The sequence below is a fragment of the Elephantulus edwardii genome, unplaced genomic scaffold (assembly GCF_000299155.1).
Source record: "Elephantulus edwardii isolate Elephantulus edwardi_28Jun2011 unplaced genomic scaffold, EleEdw1.0 scaffold00044, whole genome shotgun sequence".
NCBI classification, from domain to species: Eukaryota; Metazoa; Chordata; class Mammalia; order Macroscelidea; family Macroscelididae; genus Elephantulus; species Elephantulus edwardii.
The window spans coordinates 4,450,745-4,478,549 of record NW_006399794.1 but is presented as its reverse complement, the minus strand read 5'-3'; the positions used below and the strand labels follow the sequence as shown (position 1 = coordinate 4,478,549).

Genomic DNA, 27,805 nt, shown 5'->3' with positions numbered 1-27,805 from the left:
GCCTTCAATATGGACTGCATCTCAATGTTAAGAAAATAAATATTCTTACCACTGAACCGGTAAGCAACATCATGATGGCTGGAGTGAAAACTGAAACTGTCAGTAGCTTCATCTTGCTTGGATCCACAATTAACACCCTTGGTACCAGAAGTCAGGAAATAAGGAGAAGCAGTGGGGAAATCGGCAGTTAGGAACCTCTCCTAATTATTAAGGACTTACAATATCAGTTTGAGGACTAAAAGTGCATCTGATTCAGGCTGTAGTCTTTCCAATTATTTCCTATGCATCTGAGAGCTGGACAATGAATAACAGAAAAAGACTGATGCCTTTGAGCTGTGGTGTTGGAGAAGAGCACTGAACATCCCATGGATGGCCAAGAGAATGAACAAGGTTTTCTAGACTTAGTGGTAAGGAACTGCACTGACAACTAAAAGGTATGTGGTTCAAATTCACCAGTTGCTCCATAGAAGACAGAAGTCAACCTCCTCCCATGTGATTTATTGCTTTTGAAAACCTGGTGGAGGGTCAGCTCTGTGTCAGTTCCATATCAATGGTACTCAACAACAATCTTCAGAGGTGCCAGTTAAGAACTCTAAGTACAGTCTCTGATGAGTTCAAGCTACCAACCTTAATCTGAGCACTTAAACCACAACAGCGCTCCATATATGACACAAACTAAAGCATACGTAATCTGCTCCTGAGTCAATTCCAACTCACAGTGACCCTCCAGCAGGTTTCTGAGGCAGCAAACCTTTATGGGAAGACACTGCTTACCTTCCTCCAGTGGTGCTTCTTGTAGATTCAAACCACTGACTTTTCAGTTAGCAGTCCTATTCTATTAAGCAGAATGTGTTAAATATAATCAGTGGAAATACATACAGAAACATTCTATCCCAGTTATTTCTGAATGACTTTGTTAAAACTTAACAGTGAAGGTCCTCTATTGTTGTCCACGCTGCAAAAGGAGGTGATGAAAGGGTATGTACAGGATTTTTGGTGTTTAGGGGTGGGTGGGTGTATGTGGGTGTGGTTTTTGTGTTTAATAAACAAAATTATGACCTGAGGGGAGGGGACCTCAATAGTGAAAAAGCTACAGAAAATATATCCTTAACATTAAAAATGTCCTTAAGATTTTCAATGGCCATAAAGCTGTGTAGGACTCATAGCGATTCTATAAACAATAGATCTGAACCTTGTGTTATCTTCTGCTAGCCTCATCATCCCTGAAACACTTAAGACCACTGCCGATTCACTCAAACAATCCATCTTTCTAAAGGTCCTCCTCTTTCACCAACCCTCCACATTTCCAAGCATGACGTCTCTTTCCAATAGCCTCTCGTTCAGCATTCCTTAAGCTCAAGGAACTGAAGAACAAATTCATGCCTCAAGTTGCTATAATCAAGGATGCTTTAGGCAGAATATTAAATGATCCAGGAAGTAGTAAAAGAAGATAGAAAGAATATACTGAGTCACTGTATCAAAAGGAATTGGCAGACACAGAAGAATTTCATGAAATAACATATGAACAAGAGCCTATGGTGATGAAAGAAGAAATTCAAGCTGATTTGAAGGAAATAGCAAAAAAATGGGCCCCAGGAATAGATGGTATACCAATTCATGTATTTCAGCTAATGGATGCTGCTCTGGATGTGCTCACCAAGTTGTGCCAAGAAATCTGGAGAACAACCACTTGGCCAACTGACTAGAGGAGATCTAGCTTTGTTCCCATTCCAAAAAAGGGTGACCCAACAGAGTGTGGAAACGATAGAATACCATTGATTTCACATGCAGGCAAGAATTTACTGAAGATTATCCAAAAACAACTGGAACAGCACAGCAGAGTACTGCCAGAAGACCAGACTGGGCTTAGAAGGGGTCGTGGTACTAAGGATATTGTAGCTGATGTTAGATGGATCTTAGCTGAAAGCAGAGAATATCAGAAGAATGTCTATCTGTGTTTCATTGATTATGCAAAGGCATTCGACTGTGTGGATCATAACAAACTGTGGCTGACTCTGAGAAGAATGGGAATCCCAGAACACCTTATCATGCTAATGCAGAACCTATACTTGGACCAAGAGGCAGTCATCAGAACAGAGCAAGGAAACAATGCATGGTTCAAAATTGGGAAGGGCGTATGCCAGGGATGTGTCCTGTCTCCATACCTTTTCAAGCTGTATGCAGAAGATTATACCTCTATGAGAGGTGCGGCATCAGGATTGGTGGAAGACCTATTAACAATCTGTGTTATGCAGATGACACAACCCTGCTTGCTGAAATTGAGGAGGACCTGAAATGCTTGCTGCAGAGGGTCAAGGACTGCAGCCTTCGGTATGGATTGAAGCTCAACATCAAGAAGACAAAGATTCTCACCAATGAACCAATTGGCAGCATCAGGATAGATAGTGAAGAGATTGAGATTAACAGCTTTAGTCTGCTTGGCTCCACAGTCAACACTCTTGGCACCAGTAGCCACGAAATTAAAAGACGTATTGCCATGGGAAAGTCTGCTTGATGTCAGGGACCTCTCCAAAGTACTGAAGAGCAACAGTGTCTCCCTGGAGACTAAGGTGTGTGTGATACAGGCCATGGTCTTTGCTATCACTTGTTATGCATCAGAGAGTCGGACAATGACTAGGGAGGACACGAGAAGAATTTATGCCTTTGAGCTGTGGTGCTGGAGAAGAGTATTGAGGATACCATGGACTGCTAAGAAAACAAACAGATTCATCCTTGAGAGGGTTAAACTGGGCTGCTCCTTGGAGGCAAGGACTCTGAGGCTTCGTCTGACATACTCTGGACATGTTGTAAGGAGGCACCAGTCCTTAGAAAGGGACATCATGCTTGGGAAGGTGGAGGGACAGCGTAGGAGGGAAGACCCTCTATGAGACGGATTGATTCAGAGACTGGGATAATTGGGATGGGTGTGTCAAAGGCAGTGCAATTGGCACAGGATAGAGCAGGGTTTAGGGCTGTTGTACATAGGGTCACTATGAGTCGCAAGCGACTCAACGGCACGTAACAACAACAACACTAAGAATATGCCCAAAGTCTGTGAGACAAAGTTTTGCTATCCTTGCTTCTAAGGAGCACTTTGGTTGCACTGTGACCAAGATATATGTTTGCTCTTTCAGCAGTTTCAGTACTGATATCAGTACTCTTCTCCAACATCACAACTCAAAGGAAGGCATTGATTTTTCTTCTGTAATCCTTCATCATCCAGCTCTCAGATCATAGCAGGCAACTGGAAAAACCATGGCTTGAATCAGGTGCACCTTAGTTTTAAGACTGATATGATTGCTCTTCAGGACTTTGGAGAGGCCTTGACAACATATTTTCCCAGTGCTGTATGTCTCCTGATTTTAAGTACCAAGAGTGCTAACTGTGAATCAAATAATTATAATACAGCAACAGAATTAATAACATATATTGGGCTGTTAATTGAATGGTTTCAATTTAGTAAATACTCCACAGAAGATGGGCAGAATCCTACCATAGAGATTTACAGCTTCAAAAACTTAACAGAGAGTCACCATGGGTCAGAATACACTAGGCAGTGATGGGTCTAGGGAATGAAAACCTTTGCAGAAATTAAACTAGAAGCTGAATAACTATCAGGCATACTGAAATAAGATTCATAAAGAAAGCTAAATTTGGTAATCTCATCATCTTTGGCATCAGAAATACAAGAATTGAGTCTTGATTCTATCCTGCATTTGTGTGTAATTTTGGTAACCTTTACTGATATCATTTTAACTGCATTTTCTGAATCTCCGTTTTCTAAGATAAAATACTGTATATTTTACTATTAAAATTAAGTGACAAATTGTATGCAATACTGCCTGGGACATAAAAAGTGATTAATAAACACTACTTTATAACCTTTGACTTATCACACAATTGATACTTAAAAATACCATAGTCAACATAATTTTTCTTATTATTGTGATTGCTGTTAATGTATAAGGAAACAGTAAGTCATTGACAAATAAAAAGAGAAAACTTCTAGCCTGAAACCTAAAGGTAGGAGAAATAATAGCCTAAATGGAAAGTTATCTGTTAGACAATAGGTCATAAGTCATGATCCAGATCATAAGTGTCACTATGTACATGAGTAATAGGAGTAGGGATGGTGGTGGTAATTAGTTATTGTTGCTGTTATGTATCATAAAATCGCTTGCAGCTCATAGTGACCCTATGTACAACAGCTCTGAACCCTGCCCTATCCTAAGCCAATCTCACTGTCTCTGACATACATGCCCCCCATTACCCCAGTAACTGTGTCAATTCCTCTCATTGAAGGTCTTCCTCTCTTGAGCTATTCCTCCATTCTTCTAAGCAGGATGTCCTTCTCCAAGGACTAGTCCTTCCTGGCAAGAGTCTCAAAGTATGTCAGACAGAGCTTCAAAATCCTTCCCTCTAAGAGGGAGTTTGGTTTCACCCTCTCCAGGACAGATCTATTTGTTCTCTTGGCAGTCTGTGGTACATATGTTCAATACTCTTCTCCAGCACCAAAACTCAAAGGCATAGTTTCTTCTTCTGTCATTCAAAGTCACTATCTACCTCTCTGTTGCATAGCAAACAACTGCTATATCATAGCTTGGATCAGGCACACCTTGGTCTCTAGACTGACATTGTTGTTCTTTAGCATTCTGGAGAGATCACTGATGGTAGACTTTCCTAACGCAAGTAATCTTTTGATTTCCTGACTGCTGATGTCAAGAGTGCTGACTGTGGCATCAAGCAAGTTAAAATTGTTAACAATCTCAATCTCTTTCCCATCTATTATCATATTGCCTGTTGGGCCAGTGGTAAGAACCTTTGTCTTTTTGATGGTGAATTTCAAATCATACTGAAGACTGCAGAGCTTGACCTTTTGCAGCAAACATTTCAGGCCATCTTCTGTTTTGGTAAGCAAGGTTGTGTCATCTGCATAACACAGATTGTTGATAAATCTCCATTTCTGATGTCTCACATTCCTCCTCATAAAGTTCAGCCTCCCAAATGATCTGCTCCACATATAGATTGAAAAGGTATGTAGACAGGACACATCCTTAACACACTCCTTTTCTGATTATGAACTATGCAGTGTTTTCTTGCTCTGTTCTGAAAACTGTTTCCTAATCAGGTCCTCTGGGATTCCCATTCTTCTCAAGCTTTGCCACAATTTGTTGTGATTCACAGTGTCAAATGCCTTTGTAAAATGAATAAAACACAGTTAGGCATTACTCTAGTACTTTCTTCCAAGATCCATTTGACAGTGGCTAATGTCCCTAGTCCCCAGCCTCTTCTAAACCCAGCTTGTACTTCTAGTAATTAACTCAGTAATTGTTTTATTGTACAATTATTACTTACCAAGTACTGTTCCAGAAACTGGAAGCAGAAAAAGAAAGACAAATTCTCTGCTCTGTAGGCATAAACTTCCTAGTGTTTCTAAGCAATCTCATGATGCATGCTAATTTTCCAGAAACTCAAGAAAATAAGTGAATTTGCAAAATGTATAATGTATGTGCCTGAGTCTTCTGTGCACAAGTAAGAGTGCTAAGAATGGCTATATCCCTTAGACTCTTGATCTCAAGTTCTATGGGGGAAACAGTGCTTCAAATTACAGAGGTACTTGATTTAGAAACTACCAGATAATTACATAAATCTAATAAAAAGCCTATAATAAAATCTTCCTTTGGAAGGAAAGCATTGAATAAAACTATGGTTTTTAAGTATCAGTTCAATTGATGGCTAACATTACAAAGGGAAAAAAAAACCATCTGAGTTTTACATGTGGACTGAGTAGAATGCTGCATAAGCAATCATTCTTCAAGACACAAGATATAGTTTAACTTATGATTTGGAAATAACTCAAAACGTACATTAAATAAACACTAAGTATGATTCAATCAGTCCACAATTTATTCGTTTTAGCTCTCATGAGTTTAATAAAAATATGTTTGGTATGAAATATTAACGCTGTTTTTTATTAAGGCTTGTCTAAACAAGATTAATATTATTTACCAAAACAGAAACAGAATGTTTTAGCCTGATAGGTCAGGTGGTTAACTTTAAATTCTATCATCACTCAGTCACTTGAAATATTTACTGCTTGTTTACTTAATGTAGCCTTTCTGAGAAAGGCATTTGCAGAATATTCGCTAGCTGCTAAATATTGTTAGAAACAGCAATCAAAGATAGTTATCTGTTTAAATTATCTTTGTACATTAAAAAAAAAAAAAACCCCAACAACAACACTACAGCAAATAAAACAAAATGTTCCACTACAAAAACTCCTTCTAAATGTATCTGGATAAGAGCAAAAAGGTGTTTCCTTGGGACTTTAGAGTCTTTCAAAGGGCACTCTAGGGGACAAACAACTCCTTCTAAGTAATTAACAGTATAAAACACAAAACATATTAAGAAAACACTTTCCCTTTGTGGAGGTGAAAAAGGAATATCAAAATCAGTCACATACAGAAGAAAGAAAGAAAAGCTCACACAATAAGAGTATACCTAGAGTCAGGCATCATAATCAATTAAAATTTTTTTTGGGGGGGTTGGGGGTTTTTTTATGTGAGATGGGTAATATTCCCATGTTGTAAAAAAGGTTTAAGAGTGGTACATGTCATACAAAAGCATGAACATCCAATCATCATGCTCATAAACCAGAAAAGGATCAGCTAAACTGTGTATATATAGTATTAAGTTTAATCCTACATATGTTGTTGTTGTTGACTGCCGTCGAGTCGTGCACTACTCATAGCAACTCCATGAACAAAAGACCTGATGCCTTTCTATAACTATCATTTTTCCAAGTTCATAGAGTTTCCAGAGGCATGTGGTTTAGGAAATAGATGCCACTCCTGCTTCCCAACTTGTCTTAAAACTGGGAGCTCTACCAAACACTGTCCACCATGGACAGCCATTATGGCATTTGAGAATACAAGGTTCAGCATCACAGCAAATCCAGACAAATTGACAGAAGAGTGCTTTATGACTTAGAAGACTGTTCCTCCAAAATAATCTCTTGGACCTGACAGATAAAAAATTTTAAAAAAGAAAAGAGAACTCTGGTGGCCTAGAGGTAAAATGCAGTGCTGCAATCCTAAAGGCACACGGTTTGAATCCACCAGGTGCTCCATAGGGAAGGGATGGGCAACCTCCAGTGTGATTACTATCCTTGAAAATTTGTTGGAGGGTCAGCTATCAGTCAGGTCTGACTCAACAGTACACAACAACTTTTTTTTTAAAAGGGAAAAAAAGAAATGGTTACGTATTCTCCAATCAGAATAAAACAAGCTCACTGCTATTGTATTAGTTCTGACTCACTACCTTACAAGACAGAATGGAACTACTAACCCATTGGGTCTCTGACTGGAAACCTTACAGAATATCTCTCTCCTGAGGAAAACAAGTGAGTTCAAGCCACTGAAATTTTGGTTGACAGTCAACTCTGACACTACCACACCACAAATGTTCTTCCAAACTGACTGTTATTATTGTTGTTGCTGTTGTGTACCATCCAGTCAGAATCGACCAATAGCTGGTTTTCAGAGGTAGCAAATCCCTATCCTTTGGAGCAGCTGGTGGATTTGAACTGCGTATCTCTGTATTGTTAGTGCACTCCCTTACCACAAAGCCACCAGAGCTCCCTGCAATCCCAAAGGCATGCAGTTTGAATCCATCAACTGCTTCATGGGAAAAGGAATGACAATCAAGCTCCTCCCACATTATAAATTGCCTCTGAAAACCTGCTGGAGGATCAGTTATGGGTTGGTTCCACCTCGATGGCATACAACAACAATGTATCCACAAAGACTTCTGGTAATATAGTCCACTGGAGAGTGAGGCTATAACCCAAAATCTCCAAACAGATTAGTGAACAGAAAAGATTTGGCATATAAAAGAATAGTACATTTTATATTTACGCAGCACCCTGACATATGAATAACTGTAATCAACTTCTCAAAGAAGGATTAGCTCACATCCTCAAATCAAAATGGCTCAATTTTCTGAATCCTCATAACTCTTTATTTAGATCTGTATCTAAGCATTTATTACAGTTGATCTTCACTACAAGAGGGCACTCCTAGGTCAGGAGTAAAATTTTTAACTACCCTGAGGGAGATTTGGGCTCAATTCCCCATCATGGTACCTCATACATACATACATAAGTCACCTACCAATACAGTCCCTATCAATAGAGGCTTCCATGTTACTATGATGTTGAGTACATTTCAGTTACGTTTCCAGAGAAGATGAACTAGGAAGAAAGGCCTAGCGATCGCTCCCAAAATTTGGCCAGTGAAAATCCTAAAGATCATAGCACTCAATACTGTTGTGCATGGGGCCAATATAAATCATAGGTCAACTAACAGACCTGACAGAGTAAGAAACGTATTTATTACAGCTGATTATAAGACAGGCTGTCTTCTTCATTCTAAATAACAAAAGCACTAAGTTTTATTCACTTTTTATTTCTCTAGGATCTAGAGAACATCTATTTCTCCAGAGAGATGCACAATAAAACTTCATAACTTTAACACTATAATCATCTAAAAAGTCCCTAACAATTCTATGAAATGGCAGAAGCATAAATTTTTATGGATTAAGTTATGTTCCTTAAAAAAAGAAAAAAGATATATGGAAATCCTAGTCCTTGAACTGGTAAATGTGACCTTGTTTGTGGAAATAAAGATTTTTCTTTTCTCTGTAGATATTATCAGTTAAATTAATGAAGCCTTGATGAGGTAGATTGGATCGCAATCTTAAACCCTTCTGAATCACATTTTACAAATGAAAAGGGCAGGCACCAAAGGACAGTCACACTAGGAGAAAAGAGTACATGATAATCTCTCTACAAACCACGGAATACCAAGAAATATGCAGACTACAGAACCTGAAGAAGACAAGAAAGGAGACAACAGAGAGTGTAGCTTTGCTGACACCTGAATTAGAACTTTTAAAAATCACTCAAATCATGGTATTTTGTAATGGCAGCCCCAAGAAATTTAAAAAAAAAAAAAAAAAGTTACACTTGTTTTATATAGGAGGAAACTGAGCTACAGAAAGGTTAAATAACGTGAACATGTCTAGATTAACCTAGCTGAAAACAAACAGATCCATCTTGGAGAGGATTAAACCAAGCTGCTCCTTGGAGGCAAGGATTCTGGGGCTTCGTCTGACATACTTTGGATATGTTGCCAGGAGGGACGGGTCCTTGGAGAGGGACATCATGCTTGGGAGGGTGGAGGGACAGCGCAGGAGGGGAAGACCCTCTATGAGATGGATTGATTCGGTGACTGGGGTAATCGGGATGGGTGTGTCAGAGGCGGTGCGGTTGGCGCAGGATAGAGCAGGGTTTAGAGCTGTTGTGCATAGGGTCGCTATGAGTCGGAAACGACTCGATGGCACATAACAACAACAACAACACTTTAGGACCATAGATATCTAGATTAAATCTCATTTTATTTGAGCACAGCACTTAGGATTTTAGTGCAGTGGGAATTAATGGAGCCAAACTCAAATAATTCCAAACTCAATCACAAAACTCAAATAATCAAAATGCAACATTACCCTTTTAAAATTATGCATCATCTATTACAGAGAAACTCGCAAAAGAATAAAAATACTGATTTTGTAATGGTAACTTTAACTTGCTTTTCCTTTCCACTACAAATCAAAATAAGTCAGGAACACCTAAAATCCACTAATATATATTTGACTGTAAATCAGGATGACAGCCTAATGGTAAGAGAGGTAAGAATCATCATCTGTGTTCTAAAAACTATGAAAGACTACATGAAATAATTAAATGTTGTGTTGTTGTTGTTGTTATGTGCTGTCGAGCCGCTTGTGACTCATAGCGACCCTATGTACAACAGCCCTAAACTCTGCTCTGTCCTGTGCCAACTGCACTGTCTCCGACACTCCCATCCCAGTCACTGAATCAATCCACCTCACAGAGGGCCTTCCCCTCCTGCACTGTCCCTCCATCCTCCCAAGCAGCACGATGTCCTTCTCCAAGGACCGGTCTCTCCTTACAACATGTCCAAAGTATGTCAGACGAAGTCTTAGAATCCTTGCCTCCAAGGAGCCACCCGGTTTGACCCTTTCCAGGATGAATCTGTTGTTTTCCTAGCAGTCCATGGTACTCTCAATATTCTTCTCCAGCACCACAGCTCAAAGGCATCAATTCTCCTTCTATCCTCCTTGGTCATTGTCCAACTCTCTGATGCATAACAAGTGATTGCGAAGACCATGGCCTGTATCAGATGCATCTTAGTCTCTAGAGAGACCCCATTGCTCTTCAGTACTTTGGAGAGGTCCCTAACAGCAGACTTTCCCATCGCAATACGTCTTTTAATTTCCTGGCTACTGGTGCCAAGAGTGTTGACTGTGGAGCCAAGCAAACTAAAGCTGTGAACAATCTCAATCTCTTCACCATCCATCCTGATGCTGCCAATTGAATACATCTGATGGGAAAGATCTGGTGCAAAAAACAATGTATACAAACTTTGTAAATAATCCAGTATAAATTTTTTTTAAAACGTGTCTCAACTCAAAAACAAGACAAACATATCTTCAATGGCCAGGAACAAAAAGAAATGACTGAAGGACTAAATTTACTTGCATTGCAGATCTCAAAGAAGAGCAACAGAATACCAGACTGCTGCTGCTATTGTGTATTGTCAAATCACACCTGACTCATAGTTTAACCTCCACCAGGTTTTCAGACACAACTAATCATACAAGAAGAGATGTCCCATCTTCTTCCCGCAACTGGTATTATTCGAACCGTGTGCCTCTGGTTGGCAGCCCAAATCCTTACCACTAAACCAGAGATCCATAGAATACTAGACTGTTGTTGTTATGTACCATCAGGAGGGAATGAGACTATCACTTGGTTTTTCAGGCAAAGGAGCTGGTTTAAGAAGTGAGAACGCACACATGCATGCAAACACAGATCGCAAGCTTCACTTAAGGCTGGTAGCTGAGTGGTGAGGAGTTGTGCTGTCAACCCAAAGCCAAGTGGTTCGAATCCACCATCCACTCCGCAAAAATCACCTCCTGTGCGATTAACTGCCTCTGAAATCTCACTGAAATGTCAGTTCATTCCAACTCAGTGGTACATAATACAGACTTGGAGAAAGGGGTAGAAGAAAGCAGTGAGACAGATAGAGATAGAGAGCCCATAAGCCAGAAAAAGAACCACTATACACTGTTTATCACCAAAATAAGGTAATATAATCAATAAATTCTGGAATAAAACGGATTTCTGGATTGGAGATTTGTTAGATGCTCTCAAGTAGAGTATAAATCAAAGTGACCCTATGGACAAAAGATATGAACCCTTGTCCTATCCTGTGCCATCTTTACAGTTCCTGATACACTGCAAGTCACCATGTCAATCCACCTGGTTGAGGGTCTTCCTCTCCCTCTCCGATCCTCTAATCTTCTGAGCATCATGTTCCTCTCAAAGGAATAGCCCCTTCTAGCAACATGCTTGACATATATGATGCAAAGTTTCATCATCCTTATCTCCAAAAAGCACTCCTGTTGCACCCTCTCCAAGACATATTTCATTTTTTTGGCAGTTTATGAGCTCAGTGCTCTTCTCCAACTCCACAGCTCAAAGGCATCAATTCTCCTTCTGTCATCTCTATTCACTGTCCAGCTCTCAGATGCATAGCAAGTGATCAGAAAGACCACGGCCTGATCAGATTCACCTTAGTCCTCACATTGACATTATTACTTTTCCGTAATTTGGACAGGTCCCTGAGTATAAACTTTTCCAGTGCAATGTGTCTCCTGATTGCTTAACTGCTGGATTGGAGACTAGTACATTCAAAATGAGAGATTCAAATATCTAAACACAGATTGATACGTATAAGGAGAGAAAAGGGCATGAGAAAAAGAACAAAAACAGAAAATTAACTCCCACACAAAATGAACCAACAAATCAATATTCAAAATTATATGAAAAAATCTAATCAATCTACTTATGGAATAGATCATTCAGACCAACAGACTGGAAGAGATCTATATTTATGCCCAACCTAAAGAGAGGTAATACAACTAAAAAGGGAAATTATTTTAAAAATCTCGTTTACATCAAACACAAATAAAATCTTGCTAATGAAAACTATGAACTTTGATAAATGTCAATAGTTAAAGAAAGGCTTCAGGCCTTTTGTTCCTAGGGCCACTATGAGTGATTCTTGACAGCCATCAACAACAACAAAGGTAATGAAAAAACAGTGGTATCATTACATTGACAGGGAACGTCTAGAAATTTTTTTTTTCCTATCAAACAGCTTCTCCACCAAAGGATGGTCAATCAGCTCCTGTGCAATTTACTACCTCTGAAAATCAATTCAAAGGCCAGGTATGAACTGATTCTGGTTTAACTGCACATAACAACAACATCAACATATACAGATTATATTTACATCATTACCGTTACCAAACAGTTTTCCAAGTATGGTGGAGATGTAATTGGAGACTAGCATCATTAGCAAGTTATCTAGATGCCTAAAACATCAAATAAATTAGTCTGTATACAGGTTACTTTGATCAGTCAAGAACAATTCATTTAATTTATTCACTAATTTGATCTGTGAACTCCCACTTTTAAACAACATAGCTATAACCTGTAAAGGAAAAAGGAGAACTGTTACTGTTTCTTTGGTTTTTAGTTGGCGAAAATATTATCACTTTAATGTTTATGGCAAACCTTTCATATAAGGGAAGATTATTAATAATAAAATCGTTTGTTTCAGCGCTAAAATGACAATTTCTGAAATAAGATTTAAATGGCAAACATATTCAGAGAATGTAAAATATTATTTGCAGGTGAACTTAAAACTCAAAATACATAAGTAGTATAATAAAAGCAGAAAGATATTGACTCATAACCACAAGTGCATTATACACTTTTCCCCTGAACGGACTACACAAGTTTATTCTTAAAATGCCATTTGTTACAAACCCACTGTCACCGAGTCAGTTGTGACTCACAGCAGCACTACAGGGCAGAGTAAAACGGCCCCATCAGGTTTCCAAGGTTGTACTCCTCACAGAGTAGATTGTCACAGCTTTCTCTTGAAGGCTGGCTGGTGAGTTTGAATCATGGCCAAGCACTCACTACTGTGCCAAAAGAACTATTCAACTGCTGCTAGATCCAATAAAATCAGACAAATCAGAGGGCATTGTGCCTTTTATAGGAGTCATATTCCATACTAACAAAATTTTAGGATGAGATCATCACTTTGATAACAGTTTAAAAGTTGTGCTAGGTCAGAAGAGGATGTAAATTCTTGGCTTGGTGAACTAATAAATGGCCACAAAGATTGAGGTGAGGTAGGGATGGTAGGAGCAGTGTTATATGATACCAACCCAAAAGAGTAGTATTACTTATTAGAACAAAATGTCCCAAATAAAATAGCCAAGTAGAGACAGGGGTGGTGATATCATGCGAGAATCAGAAACACATACCTGAACAAACACATGTTATCTTTATTTCAACCAGCCTTTAGTTATTCTTTAAGCTACTTTAAAGAGCAGTCAGAATGTTTCTTAGAGGCAAGAGCAGTGAGATTTCATCCCACATTCTTTGTGCATGTTATCAGAAAGGGCCAGTCTTGAGAAAGACCTACGTTTAGAAAAGCCAGGTCAGAGAAAAAAAGAGGATTGACACGGTGGCTACAAGAATGGGCACTGATTGTAGAAACGGCAGAGATTGTGAGAACAGCAAAGAACCATGCCAGTGTTTCATTCTATTTTACCTTTGAGTAGCTGTGAGTTGCGAGCTGATTCAGTGGCACTCACCAAGCAGTATACTACACCACACACACAATGAGCAGGAAGGAACCACAGAGCGTCTTTAGTGTTGTTGTTAGCCCTGATGAATTGTTACAATTCTTAGCAACTCAATGTGCAAGGTAAGGAAACACTTTCCTCATGGTCAGTCTTCTGATACTTTTTTTAAAAAAAGAACCAAACTATCACTACAATAAGACAAAACTCAAACTCACTGCTGTTGAGTAAGTTTCCATTCATAATGACCCTCTATCAGTTGTGGATAGACCATTATTATTCAGAGTTTTCACTGACTAGTGTTTGGAAGCTTATCACCAACCCCATCTTCTTAATCCATCTTAGATGGAAACCTCCACTAAACTTATTCAATATCACAGCAATACTCAAGTCTCAAATGATACTGTATGTATGTATATTTGTATAGGGTGTAGTGATCAAGAATCAAACTAGAGTCTACTGTGTGAAAGGTGAGAATTCTACCACTAAAATATCAAAACATCAAATAGAATACACTAATCTGTTTTTTCCAATAAAAATAATAGTAATTAAAAAAAAGAATATACTAATCACAAATAAACCACATTACACTGCTTCGGTCTCTATTTTTTTAAAGCATTTGCCTAAAGACATTCTATATACTACTGCTGCAAACTGCAACCTCATGAACCCTATGAACAACAGATTTGTACCTGGTCCTAAGCTATACCATCCTCACACTCTCCTTTTGCTAGAGTCACTATTGTGCCTACCAAAACTTAATCGCTTGGAGATACTATTAGATGATGCTGATTTGGAGAACTCTATGTTTATCACTTATTTTCCTTTACGGTATAACTAGAGCCAATCTGAAATCTTTGCCTTCCTCTAAATCATGAAGATATTCTCCTAAGTGATTCTAAAAGTTTGTTTTGCCTTTCACAATTAATGATAAGATCTGTTTGAAATTATCCATTTCTCTTTGCGTATGATATGAAGGAGAATCAAAGTTAAAAAATATATGTATAAATGAGCATACCTGTGGGAGGGAGTGTGTGTGTGTGTCCCCAACTGATATCACTACATTAACACTTACAGCAGAGGACATGAACAGATACATATGTTGGCTTGTTTGTCGTTTTCATTAATTCATTTTCTTACAATGTACCAATACCACAATTAATCATTTTCTTCATATTTTTATTGTGACTTGAGCAAAAGTTTATAAAACCTATTTTTTTATTAATTGTAATGAACATTAACAGAAATTTTGGATTTCCATTCATTCATTGCTGCACTTTTCTCCCTCCGCCCCCCCCCCCAGTTCACTCCTCTCTCTGAAAAGTAAAAGAGAAATTCCTTCATTGATACACAATCCCCTCCCCCACCACAGTACACTCCACTATGCAACCTTCACTCTGGACTCCCGTCACAGCCATAAATAACTAATCATATATAGCTTTTAAACTGTTCTCTGCCTTATCTGTTTCAATCCAGCACACAAAATTTATCCAATTTTTCTCAGTCTCACCCCAATCCTGATATCAGTCCCGTTCTACAGCAGTGGCACTATGCAGTATTTGTCCTTTTGTGACTGAGATATTTCACTCAGTATAATGTCCTCCAGGGTCACCCATTTTGAATAATATTGCATGAGTACCTTGTTTTTCAATGTAGCATAGTATTCCACTGTGTTAATATACCACAGCTTCTCTATGCATTCATTTGTTGATGGGCACTTAGGTTGTTTACAACTCAAAATGGATCATGGACCTAGGACTAAAACCAAGGAGTATACATTTCCTTAAAGAAAAGTTTGGAGCAAACTGGGGCGGGGGGCAGGGCACGGAGAAAAGTGCAACAATGAATGAATGGAAATCCAAAATCTCTGTAAATGTTCATTAAAATTATTAAAATAAAATCTAAAAAAAAAAAGAAAAAAGAAAAGCTTGGACGAACTCTCCTAACCCACAACATAAACAGTCTTTCAAGTATCCTGAAAAATCTACAACCAGGAAAGGATAAAATAGATGAATGTGACCTTCTAAGAATCAAATCCCTATGCACATCTAAAAACTTCTCCAACAGAGTAAAAAGGGAAGCCACAGACTGGGGGGAAAATATTTGGTAATGATATGTTAGATAAGGGACTTATATCTAGAATTTATAAAATACTCGAGCACCACAACAAGATAAAGGTAAATAACCCAATTGAAAAAAGGGCACAGGAGATGAAGAGACACTTCAGCAAAGAAGACATTCAGATGGCCAACAAATACATGAAGAAATGTTCAAAATTCCTAGCTCTAAGAGAGATGCAAATCAAAACAACTATGAGATATCAACTCACCCCATTAAGAATAGCAAAATTTAACAGAGCAGCAAACAACAAATACTGGCAAGGTTGTGGAGAAACTGGAACACTTATTCACTATTGGTGGGAGTATAAAATGGTGTAACCACCATGGCAGGCTGTATGGAGCTTTCTCAAAAAGTTGCAAATAGAAATACCATTTGACCCAGCAATTCCACTACTGGGAATATATCCTAAAGAAACCGTAACTGCCACCCAGGTAGATATATGCATACCCATGTTTATTGCAGCTTTGTTCACAATAGCAAAACCTATCTATTTTTTCAACAATTAATCATTCTAAATCAAAGACACTTTATTAAACCCCACAATTTAATGCTTTGTAGTTCAAATACCCCAACATTTATTTCTTCACACGCATACTGGATATCCTTGGTGCTTTCATTTCACCAAGTATTTTTAAAGCTGGTTTTTAACTTTCTCCTCAAAGTGCTGACATTTTAATTTTGATGAACTTTACAATTCATTTGGATAGTAACACTGGAATTCTCCAATCAACGGAAACATGACTGTATCTTCACTTATTTAGGTCTTCAATGCCTCTAAACAAAGGATTCGAAATTTTTTGATAGAGGTTTTAAGAGTCTTTAGGTTTACCCTGAGGCAATTTTTTTTTAATGTGTAATATGTGTTACAAAGATATAGGTGTTGCTATCGTTGTTAGGTGCTGTTGAGTTGCCTGCGACTTACAGCAACTCTATGTACAACAGCCCTAAACCCTACTCTATCCTTTGCCAATCTTATTGTCTCTGACACACCTATCCCCATTACTCCAGTGACTCAATCAAGCCATCTCATCATGGATCTTCCTCTCCTTCACTGTCCCTCCACCCTCCCAAGAATAACGTCCCTCTCCAAGAACTGATACTTCCTTCCAACTTGTCCAAAGTATGTCAGCTGAAGCTTCAGAATCCTTGCCTCCAAGGAGCAGCCTGGCTTCACCCTCTCCAGGATGAGCTTGTTCGTTCTCCTAACAGTCCATGGTATATTCTATACTCTTCTTCAGCACCACGGCTCAAAGGCATCAACTTTCCTTCTATATATCATCCCTAGTCATTGTCCAGCTCTCTGATGCATAACAAGTAATGGCAGCCTGTATCAGGTACACCTTAGTCTCCAGACTGACATCGTCACTCCTCAGTACCCTGGAGAGGTCTCTGAAAGCTGACTTTCCCATTGCAATTTGTGTTGTAATTTCCTGGCTGCTGGTACCAAGATTGTTAATTGTAGAGCCAAGCAAACTGAATCTGTCAACAATCTCAATCTCTTCACCTTCTATCATGACTCTTTAAATAATAATTGCTCATTTTCCCCTTCTCCCAGTACCTGGCAATGACAAATGAACTTTTATCTCTATGTATTTGCATATCCTAAATCCTTCATATCACTGGAGTCATACCATTTCCATCTCTTCATATCTGACATATTTTCCTCAGCATGTTTTCACAATTCCTCCATGTCATGTTGCTGTTTCTATGTGCCATAAACTCAAAACCAACTCATAGCTGATGGTCCTGCAGGTTTTCAGAGGCTGTATTTCACAGAGGAAGAGACTGCCCATGTAATTTTCTTTAGAGAATCTGGTATGTTAGAATAGCTTGCCTTGGGGTGGCAGCAAAACATCTTACCACTAGGCCAGGAGATCTCCCTCATTCATGTCATTGGCTGTAAAACAACAACAACAAAACTTCATTTCTCTTTATATGGCTGAATAATACTCAATTATATGGATATACCACACTTTGTTTATCAATTTACTGATTACTAATTGGGATGTTTCCACTTATAGGCTGTAATGAGTAGAACTTCTATGAACATTGCTGTAAAAGTCTGAGTTCCTGCTTTCAAATTTTTGGAGTGGAACTTTGTACTAATAAAGTTAGTTGATATCTATTCTTTTTTAAAAAAAGAAAGACTGGAGAAGAGGAAACATTTTTTCTTTTATTTATTCATTGTTACCCATTTTCTCCCCCTCTTCCCACTCTCTCTCCCAACCCACACTGCAATTCATACCTTGTTCCACATTGTTCTCATACATACAATGCATAATCATATATTTCTTTCAGACAGTTCTTCCCCTCATCTGTTCCAATAGAGTGTTCATTATCTATCCACTCTTTTCTCATTCATTCCCCAACCCTCCAATGTCTGTCCTATTTTACAACAGCAGTGTCATGCAGTATTTATCCTTTTGTGACTAAGATAGTTCACATAACATAATGTCCTCAAGTCTCCCTTCACGTTGTGTAATATTTTACTATTTCATTGTTTTACAAGGCTGCATAGTATTTCACTGTGTGGATGTACCATAGTTTTTCTATCCATTCACTTATTGATGGGCACTTAGGTTGCGTCCATTTCTGTTATTGTGAATAACGTATCAATAAACGTGAGTGTTAATGGTATCTAACTATTTTGAAAAACAGCCAAATTGCTTTTGGAAGAGGTTTGTACTATTTTACATTCTCTCTAGCAATAAATGTGGGTTCCAATTCCTCCACAAGGTTTTCAACAGTATTATTTTCCTTTTTTCCTTCTGCTAGCCAATAACAAAAAGAAATCCTCACACCTGGACCAACAGGTAATATCATATTAAATAGAGAAAAGACTGAAGTTGTGAAGGATTACATTCTACACAATCAACACCCAAGGAACCATTCATCCAAAACTCAAAATATGTTTTGCATTAGGCAAATACACTGTCTTTAAAGTGCTGAGGAGCAAGGATGTTAATTTAAAGACTAAGGTTTGTCTGACCCAAGTCATATATTTATAATTGCCTCATGAGAGCTGGACAATGAATAAAAAAGAACTGACGCCTTGGAATTGCAGCGTTGGCAAAGAGTATATCACCAGCTGCCAAAAGAACAAATAAAATTGTCTTTGAAGTCCAACCAGGAAGTTACTTAGAGACAAGACTGATGAGACTTCATCTTATATAACTTTGGGCATGTTATCGAGAGGGGCCAGTTCTTGGAGGGAGATAGGCTTGGGATGAAGGTAAACTGACTAAAAGAGATCCATATTTATTCCCATTTCCAAAAAGTGATATTCCAACAGTATAAAAAGTAATTGAACAGTATCATTAATATCACACATAAGTAAAATCTTTCTGAAGAGTATTTTTAAATTATTGAAATAGTACATCAATTGGAACAACCAGAAACTCATGCTGTGTTCAAAAGAAGCATGCTATGAGGATTATCATTGCTGATGTCAGATGGATCTTGACTAAAACCCACAAATACCAGAAAGATGTTTCCTTGTGTTTTACTGAATATACAAAGGCATAAGACTGTGGCTCATAACAAATTATGGCTGACTTTCAGAAGAATGAGGATCCCAAAACACTTAACTGTGATTATACGAAACCTATACCTAGACCAAGAAGCAGTTATTAAAGCAGAACAAAGGAACACTGCATGATTTAAAAAAAGGTGCTAATCAACCAAAAAATGGATAGAAAAATTTGTTAAATGATGGAATGTTTAAAAATAATGTATTAGTATAACACCACACAACATGGGTGAGCCTGGAAGACATTGTGCTGAGTGAAGTATCTTAGTTACAAAAGGACAAATACTGCATAACCCTGCTGTTATAAAACAAGACTGATAAAGAAGGTTGTGGGGGAGAATAGGAAAAGAGTAGATGGATAATGAACACTGCACTGGAACAGATGAGGTGAAGGATATCTGAAAAGAATGTATGATTAGGCATTGTATGTATGGCAATTAGCAATCTGGAAAAAGAGATGGATTTCAAAGTGGACAAGGGAAGGGAAAGAGAGGAGGGATGAAAACGTCCAACAATAAGTGAATGGAAACCCAACTTTTCTGTAAGTTTTCATTAAAATCACAAGTTTTAAAAAAGGGAAAAATAAGGAAAGGTGTGTGTCAGGTTGCATTCTCATTCTCTGTCTCTCTGTCTCTCTGTCTCTCTCTCTCTCTGTCTGTCTCTCTCTCTCTCTCTCTCTCTCTCTCTCATATATAACTATCTTCTATCTTCAAGCTATATGCTGGGCAAATAATTCAAGAGCAACAGATGAAGAATGTAGCATCAGGAATGGAGGAAGGTTGATTTAACAACAATCTGCATCTTGAAGCTAACACAGCCTAGCTTGCAGAAACTGAAGAAGACTTGAAGCACTTTATTATAGCAGATCAAAAACTACAGTTTCAATGTGGGTAACATCTCAACATCAAGAAAACAAAAATACTCACCAACAGGTAGCACCACGATAAGTGGAGAAAACAATGAAATTACCAAAGATTTATTTCACATGGATTCACAATCAACACCCTTGGTAGCACCATTAATAAATAAAAAGACACACTGCATTGGGAAACCTTTCATCAAGGTTCTTCTTCAAAGTGCTATACAGGAATTATGTTCATTTAAAGGCTGAGATGCACAAGGTCCAAGCCATGGTATTTGCAATTGATTTGCATGTATCTGGGATTTGGACAATGAATAAGAATGGAATAAAGAATTGAATACACCGTGGACTACCAAAAGAACAAACAGGTCTGTCTTGGAAGAAGTACAACTAGAGTGCCCCTCAGAGGCAAGAAGTACAATTACATCACACATACTTTGGGCATATTGTTAGGAGAAACCAATCTTTGGAAAAAGACACCAAGCAAGGAAGTTGTAGAGGGTCAGAGTAAGAAAAAAACCCCTCAATAATGTGGATTGATACAGTGATTATAACAATAGATTTGAGTGTGTTGGAGACTGTGCAGATGGTGGAGCAAAGCTCAGATCATTTGGTCATGGAGTCGCTATAAATTACAGTCAATTTGACAGCAATTACAACAATAATTGAGTTTCTAAGGCTACAACTCTTACAGAAGTCAACTGCCTATCTTTCTCCTTTGAAGCAGGTAGTGTATTTTAATTACTGGTTTTTCTCAACACTACAACATATAATGTACTATGCCCTCCTTGTGGGTATGTGTATGAATGCAGTATACATACATATATTTTTGCAAGTAAATTAATGTTTTTGCCTTAACTTTTATATATCAATAAAACTATTACTTGTTAATAAGAGTGATGAAACTAAATAAGGAAAAATAAAAGAATAGAAGAAAGAGGAATCCTTGAAGTCAATCTCCTTTCAAGACTGTTCTACTATCTACAGTATGGTGATATACTAGAAAATATGCTGATAAACAAAAACATTATACTGTTTAGAAACCATTAAATTATATGCAAAATTCATTTTCATAGTCCACAAAAAGTTCAAAGAAATGTGTGTGTTTAGATAAGCTAATAGCTACAGATTCATCTAAAAATAAACTCTTTTATGTTATTGTATTAAAAATATCACATTAAAAACAAAACACAATCCTTGCAAAAAAATTAATGATATTAACTAAACACCACCCAGTTGTTTCCATTTATCAGTTTTAATTCTTATGACTTACAGCTTGGTTTGGCAGTCTCAATACATAAGCAAATGATAAAATTTTGGCAATATTAGTTTTAGTTCACATTTCTTGGATGTAGTCTGCAAATGGTTCTACTTTATATTACTCTTGAGACTCCATTCAGACACAAATACATTTGTTACCCCTTGTGATGCTGAGTAACATGTTTAATATATGGAACAACATATTCCTAGAGTGTCTACACAGACCTCATTTGAGTGGATATTGAGAATAAAATGTTGCTGCTTCTAAATTAAGTCAATGACGTGGGTCAATATAATTCACATTACACAGCACCATCTACCAGAAGTACATTTTTAATGACTGATGAGTGTTCAATGATCATGACCTGATAAATGTAATAATTTAACTGATCTCACTCACATAAAACAATATTTAAGAATGGGCATGCAAACCAAATTTAAATAACATTTTCAAGTTCAATAATTATATTATGAAGAGCAAATGAGGGAGAAATATACCTAAAATTAGAACTAACACAAACATCTGAATCAACTGTTTCCCCAACTACTTCCAAACAAAATATTTCAAATTCCGTACAAGATTCTACAAACCCTAGAGTACTTGCTCTAATCTTGACACTGAATTTGGATCATCTCCATGAAGGAAATCCATGAACCAGATGTGAATTTATTCTTCCAGATGTATCTTTTTTTAATGCATGAAGAAAAAAATAAAACATTTCCTTATTGCCTTTATTTGAGGCCACTTAAAAATACCCTACCATAAGAACGGGGGATGGGGGTGCGGGAACAGACTCAGAGTAACAATAAAGATGCTTTTCTGTTTTGGTCTGGGCTCGGGATAAAAAAGTGTCCCTTAAAAATTTGTAGCCATGAGACTATTATTACATCAGTTCCAAGAACTTCCAAACTAAGAAATAAACAAAACCCAGATGGGGATAGTAATTCCCCTTGGGTAGCTAACAGAAACAAAAGTAAAATCACTTGTTCTGCAGCATTAGGCCCTCAGTACCATCTTCTTGGGATTTCTTCCAGCCATTCATGTATTTTTAATCATTCTTATGGCTACCATGAATCTTACACTATTTAATTTAAATCGTTCAACAAGTTTCAGCTGGTTTGCTTATGACAGCATCTAGCACCTACAAAGTCCTGGTTATTTTCTTCTAGCATCTATTTTGTCAGTGTTCCATTTAAAATGTGCCCTCATGTACCAACTCAGACCTAAAGAAAAGACTCTAGGAATTTTTTAACATATGTGGGATAAAATAGAACATTATGAGTAATAATAATAGGACAACATAGTACTAGGAAAATACTATTGTTGTTGTTGTTATGGGCCGTCAGGTCTCCTGCAAATCATAGCAAAACTATGTACAACAGCCCTAAACCCTGCTCTATCCTTTGCTAATCTTACTGTTTCTGACACACCTATCCCCATTACTCCAGTGACTCAATCAAGCCATCTTATCATGGATCTTCCTCTCCTGCACTGTCCCTCCACCCTCCCAAGAATGACGTCCCTCTCCAAGGACTGAAACTGCCTTCCAACTTGTCCAAAGTATGTCAGCTGAAGCTTCAGAATCCTTGCCTCCAAGGAGCAGCTTGGCTTCACCCTCTCCAGGATGAGCTTGTTCGTTCTCCTAACAGTCCATGGTATATTCTATACTCTTCTTCAGCACCACGGCTCAAAGGCATCAACTCTCCTTCTATATATCATCCCTAGTCATTGTCCAGCTCTCTGATGCATAACAAGTAATGGCAAGGACCATGGCCTGTATCAGGAGCACCTTAGCCTTCAGAATGACATCATTACTCCTCAGGACCTTGGAGAGGTCTCTGACAGCAGACTTCCCCAATGCAATTTGTTTTTTAATTTCCTGGCTGCTGGTACCAAGAGTGTTAATTGTAGAGCCAAGCAAACTGAAGCTGTCAACAATCTCAATCTCTTCATCATGTATCATGATGCTGCCAATTGGCCCAGTGGTGAGAATATTTGTTTTCTTGATGTTGAGCTTCAATCCATATTGAAGGCTGCAGTCCTTGACCTTCTGCAGCAATTCAGGTCCTCCTCCGTTTCAGCAAGCAGTAAGTTATGTCACTTTTCACAACATGTAGATTAGCATAGTATTTATGAAAATACTTCACAGGGGTTGATGTAGTTGATAACAAACAGAAAATGGGCATGAGTTACATAGAAATACAGTAAATGTAGTATAAAATTATGAGTCTTTTAAGATTTTCTTAACCCCAAGTCAAGAGAGAATTTGGATTATCAAGGGAAATTGAGATACTTGTTTCCAAAGATTAATTTTCTTATTGCTTTTGTCATATTTCACTTTCATTCAACTTCTTTTTTTTTAATTTTTATTTTATTAATTTTGTGTGAGTGTACCGTCAAATCAGTTCTGACTGGTACAGGAGGAGACTGTCCCTCCGTCCCTGGCAGAGCATCTGGTGGATTCGAACCATGAGCCTCTGGCATTGTAGTTGCAGCTCCTTACCACTAGGCCACCAGAGCTCCCCTTCATTCAACTTCTTATTAATTATAATTACAATGAAAACTTCGCTATACAATCTACACAAAGATAGATTGTACACAAAATCATTGCTGCTGAGTAGGAATAAACTTGTATCTTACTTTCTATCAGGTTTTCTCAGGATATAATTTGCACATTTCAAAGCATGGTACTCCTTTGCCCAAAGTATGTGAGACAAAGCTTCACCATCCTTACCTCCAAGGAGTACTATGGCTGCACTTTCTCCATGAAATATCCGTTTGTTCTTTTGGCTATACATAGGATATTCAATAATCTCCTCTAACACCACAACTCAAAGTCATGAATTCTTCTTCTGTCAATCTTAATAATTTTTCAAATGAATAGCAGATGACTGAAAAGACCATGGCTTGAATCAGACCTCTGTTGGTCTTTAAATTGACAACAATGCTCTTTAGGACTTGGGAGAGGTCCGTAACGGTAGACTTTCCCCATGCAGCATGTTTCCTGACTGCTGGTACCAAGGGTCTTGATTATGCATCCAAGAAAGGTGAAATTTTTTACAATATGAATCTTTTCTCCATCTATCATGATGCTGTCCCTCCACCCTCAAAAGCATGATATTCCTCTCCAAGGACCTCCTTATAACATGTCCAAAGTATGTCAGATGAAGCCTCAGAATCCTTGCCTCCAAGGAGCTGCCCGGTTTAACCCTTTCCAGGATGAATGTGTTTGTTTTCCTAGCAGTCCATGGTACCCTAAATATTCTTCTCCAGCACCACAGCTCAAAGGTATCAATTCTCCTTCTATCCTCCTTAGTCACTGTCCAACTCTCTGATGCATAACAAGTGATAGTGAAGACCATGGCCTGTATCAGACACACCTTAGTCTCCAGAGAGACACCATTGCTCTTCAGTACTTTGGAGAGGTCTCTAACAGCAGACTTTCCCATGGCAATACGTTGTTTTTTTTTTTTTATTTCCTGGTTACTGGTGCCAAGAGTGTTGACCGTGGAGCCAAGCAGACTAAAGTTGTTAGCAATCTCAATCTCTTCACCATCCATCCTGATGCTGCCAATTGGTCCAGTGGTGAGAATCTTTGTCTTCCTCACATTGAGCTTCAATCCATATTGGAGGCTGCAATACCTATACTTGGACCAAGAGGCAGTCATCAGAACAGAACAAGGAAAAACTGAATCATTCAAAATTGGGAAGGGCGTACGGCAGGGATGTGACCTGTCTCCATATCTTTTCAACCTGTGTGCAGAACAGATTATCTGGGCAGCTGGGCTCTATGAGAAAAAATGTGGGATCAAGATTGGTGAAAGATCTATCAACAGGGCTCTATGAGAAAAAATGTGGGATCAAGATTGGTGAAAGATCTATCAACAATCTGCGTTATGCAGATGACACAACCCTGCTTGCTCAAACTGAGGAGGACCTGAAGAGCTTGCTGCAGAGGGTCAAGGACTGCAGCCATCCCCTAATAGAAGAGAGATATTCTATTAGAAAGAAAAGAAGGAATTCAAAGATAAAATTTCAGGGAAAATAAATGTATATATAAAAAAGGTCTCAATAGTTCATTCTGCTAAAAAATCCAATGTTTTGATCCTTTACTTTTTTTAATCCTTTTTTAACATAATGTTGGCAAAGCAACTAAGATGCCAAACACACAAAATGCAAAACAAAAACTCAGTTTCAAACACAAGGTCCCATTTTGTTGTTTAGCTGAATATGAAAAATAAAATCATAAATACAGCTCATTACATAGTTTTGCTTCTTGTATGTTAACCTACTGACATTCCTCTTTCCTAATTAGAATAAAAGTTTATAAACTTTGATAATACTAATTAGATGTAATTACTGGAAGGGAAGAATTTACCTAGAAACAAACAGTTGTATGTATCTGAACTAAGTAAAGCAACTTTAATCTCTCTTGGGTGTGATTTACACCTTTTTTTAGTTTAAACCCCCCTCTTCTTTTCCTGATTACAACCATGCAATATGATTCCATTTGGGATTTCTAGTAAAACTGGAATGCTGTATTCCCCAAAGAATGAATATTGTTTAGTTTTTTTAAAAGGAATGTGATACTTCTGGTCAAAGTTCTCTTTCTGGAATTTATGATAAATGAAAAGAATTTTGGCAGTTTTTATAATGCCATCCTGCATCTCACAAGCAACGTGCAATTCTTCATGTCACCATATTCTGGATATTCATTGCAACAGCTGATCTTATTTCAAAACAAGTTAGAGAAACAAACAATGCATCCTTCAGTTCCTGCCTTGATTCATTATTACAGTTCACCTTTCCTTTCACCTCGTACACAATTCCAAATATAAAATGACAAATGTTGATCTCACTGAGTGACACGACATTAGACAATTTAATCATCAGTAAAATTGAATTCAACAATCCTTAGTCACTGACGGATGACTTTGTGCATTTTTAAAGTAATACTTATGTCTTTCCCGGAAGTTCTTTTGCATTCCAGATTACAACAGGGACTAAAGTACAACAAAGGAAAAATGTAGAAAGTCAAGTTTTAGGAGTTAAAAGCTAACATGTATACTTAGGCCAATCTGGGCCAAATTCACATGCACGCAGATAGTAATCTTTATTAATCGTTTTAAAGAAATACCTGATTTTAAGAAACTCTATAGTTAAGTTAAATAAATCTTAAAATACAAACATAAAAGATTAATTTCTAACATATTAGGGGAAAAGTATTTCCAAATTGTAATTCTATAAAATATAATTATTAGCTTAACCATACATCCTATCTTTCTAATATCATGTGATAATCGGGTAAAAGAAATGTAACCAGATGTTATCTGCTCTACTCTAAAGTGACTGAACAACTTAAACTTTATTTCTAAAACTGTTTTCTAGAGGAGTTTTAAAAACATAATTTTTTAAGAATATTAGGGATCACAAGCGCTTTTAAACAACTGTACATCTTTTATTTCTAAGACAATCAGTGTTAATTTAACAACTGACTCATGTCGTCACTAACACTGCTTATTACCTGCCGGGGTAAAAATAAACAAAAGTAATACCTTCCTCTGGTAAAGTCACATCTGCAGGAAAAAGGCTACTAAAAAAAGAACAGCTTCTGTTCTAAGTTAATATCCTGCTACTTGATATTCTGCTATGCTCAGGGAGCTAAACAATGTTTAAAAAAACAATTTTATATTTTTATGTATCTAAAAGTAAACAACCAAGTCTAAAAATTAAAGTGACAGTTTGATTATTAATATAATGTAATGACTACATCCTCCACTTTGTCTGAATCTCATGTGTCATATATTCTAGAACATTATAGTAACAAAAATTGTATCAAGATTCCCTGCTCCCCATTCCTGTGTAAATAAATATTTATTTACCATTTATGGTTCCCATGCATAAACATTAGAATCAACAGCAAACAGATAAAACTTCATGTAGAAAAATCCAGAAAAAAGTAACAATTTTAAAATATTTTTCAAAAGCTAAACGTATAAGCAACAATAAACATAATACTGGCTGTCCTGTTCTTATTTTCCAAATCAAAGAAAAAGTAAATACACATCTGTATAACTATATATTTGCCATTATAAAGTTAAACATTAATTTTATAAGTCTTAACCAAATGATACGCTCCAGTGCAATCTTCAGAGTTTCTTCTGACATCCATTTTGGTCTTTTCTTCCTCTCCTGTCTTTGTAATGACCGTTTACACTCTTCCTGA

At 37.5% G+C, this 27,805-nt stretch overlaps 1 protein-coding gene across 1 annotated transcript in view; it reads right to left on the bottom strand.

Annotated features, from left to right (window-relative positions):
- Positions 1 to 27,805, bottom strand: part of SBF2 (SET binding factor 2) — a 510,367-nt gene that overhangs the window by 343,512 nt on the left and 139,050 nt on the right. The gene's annotated exons all lie outside the window — the stretch shown is intronic.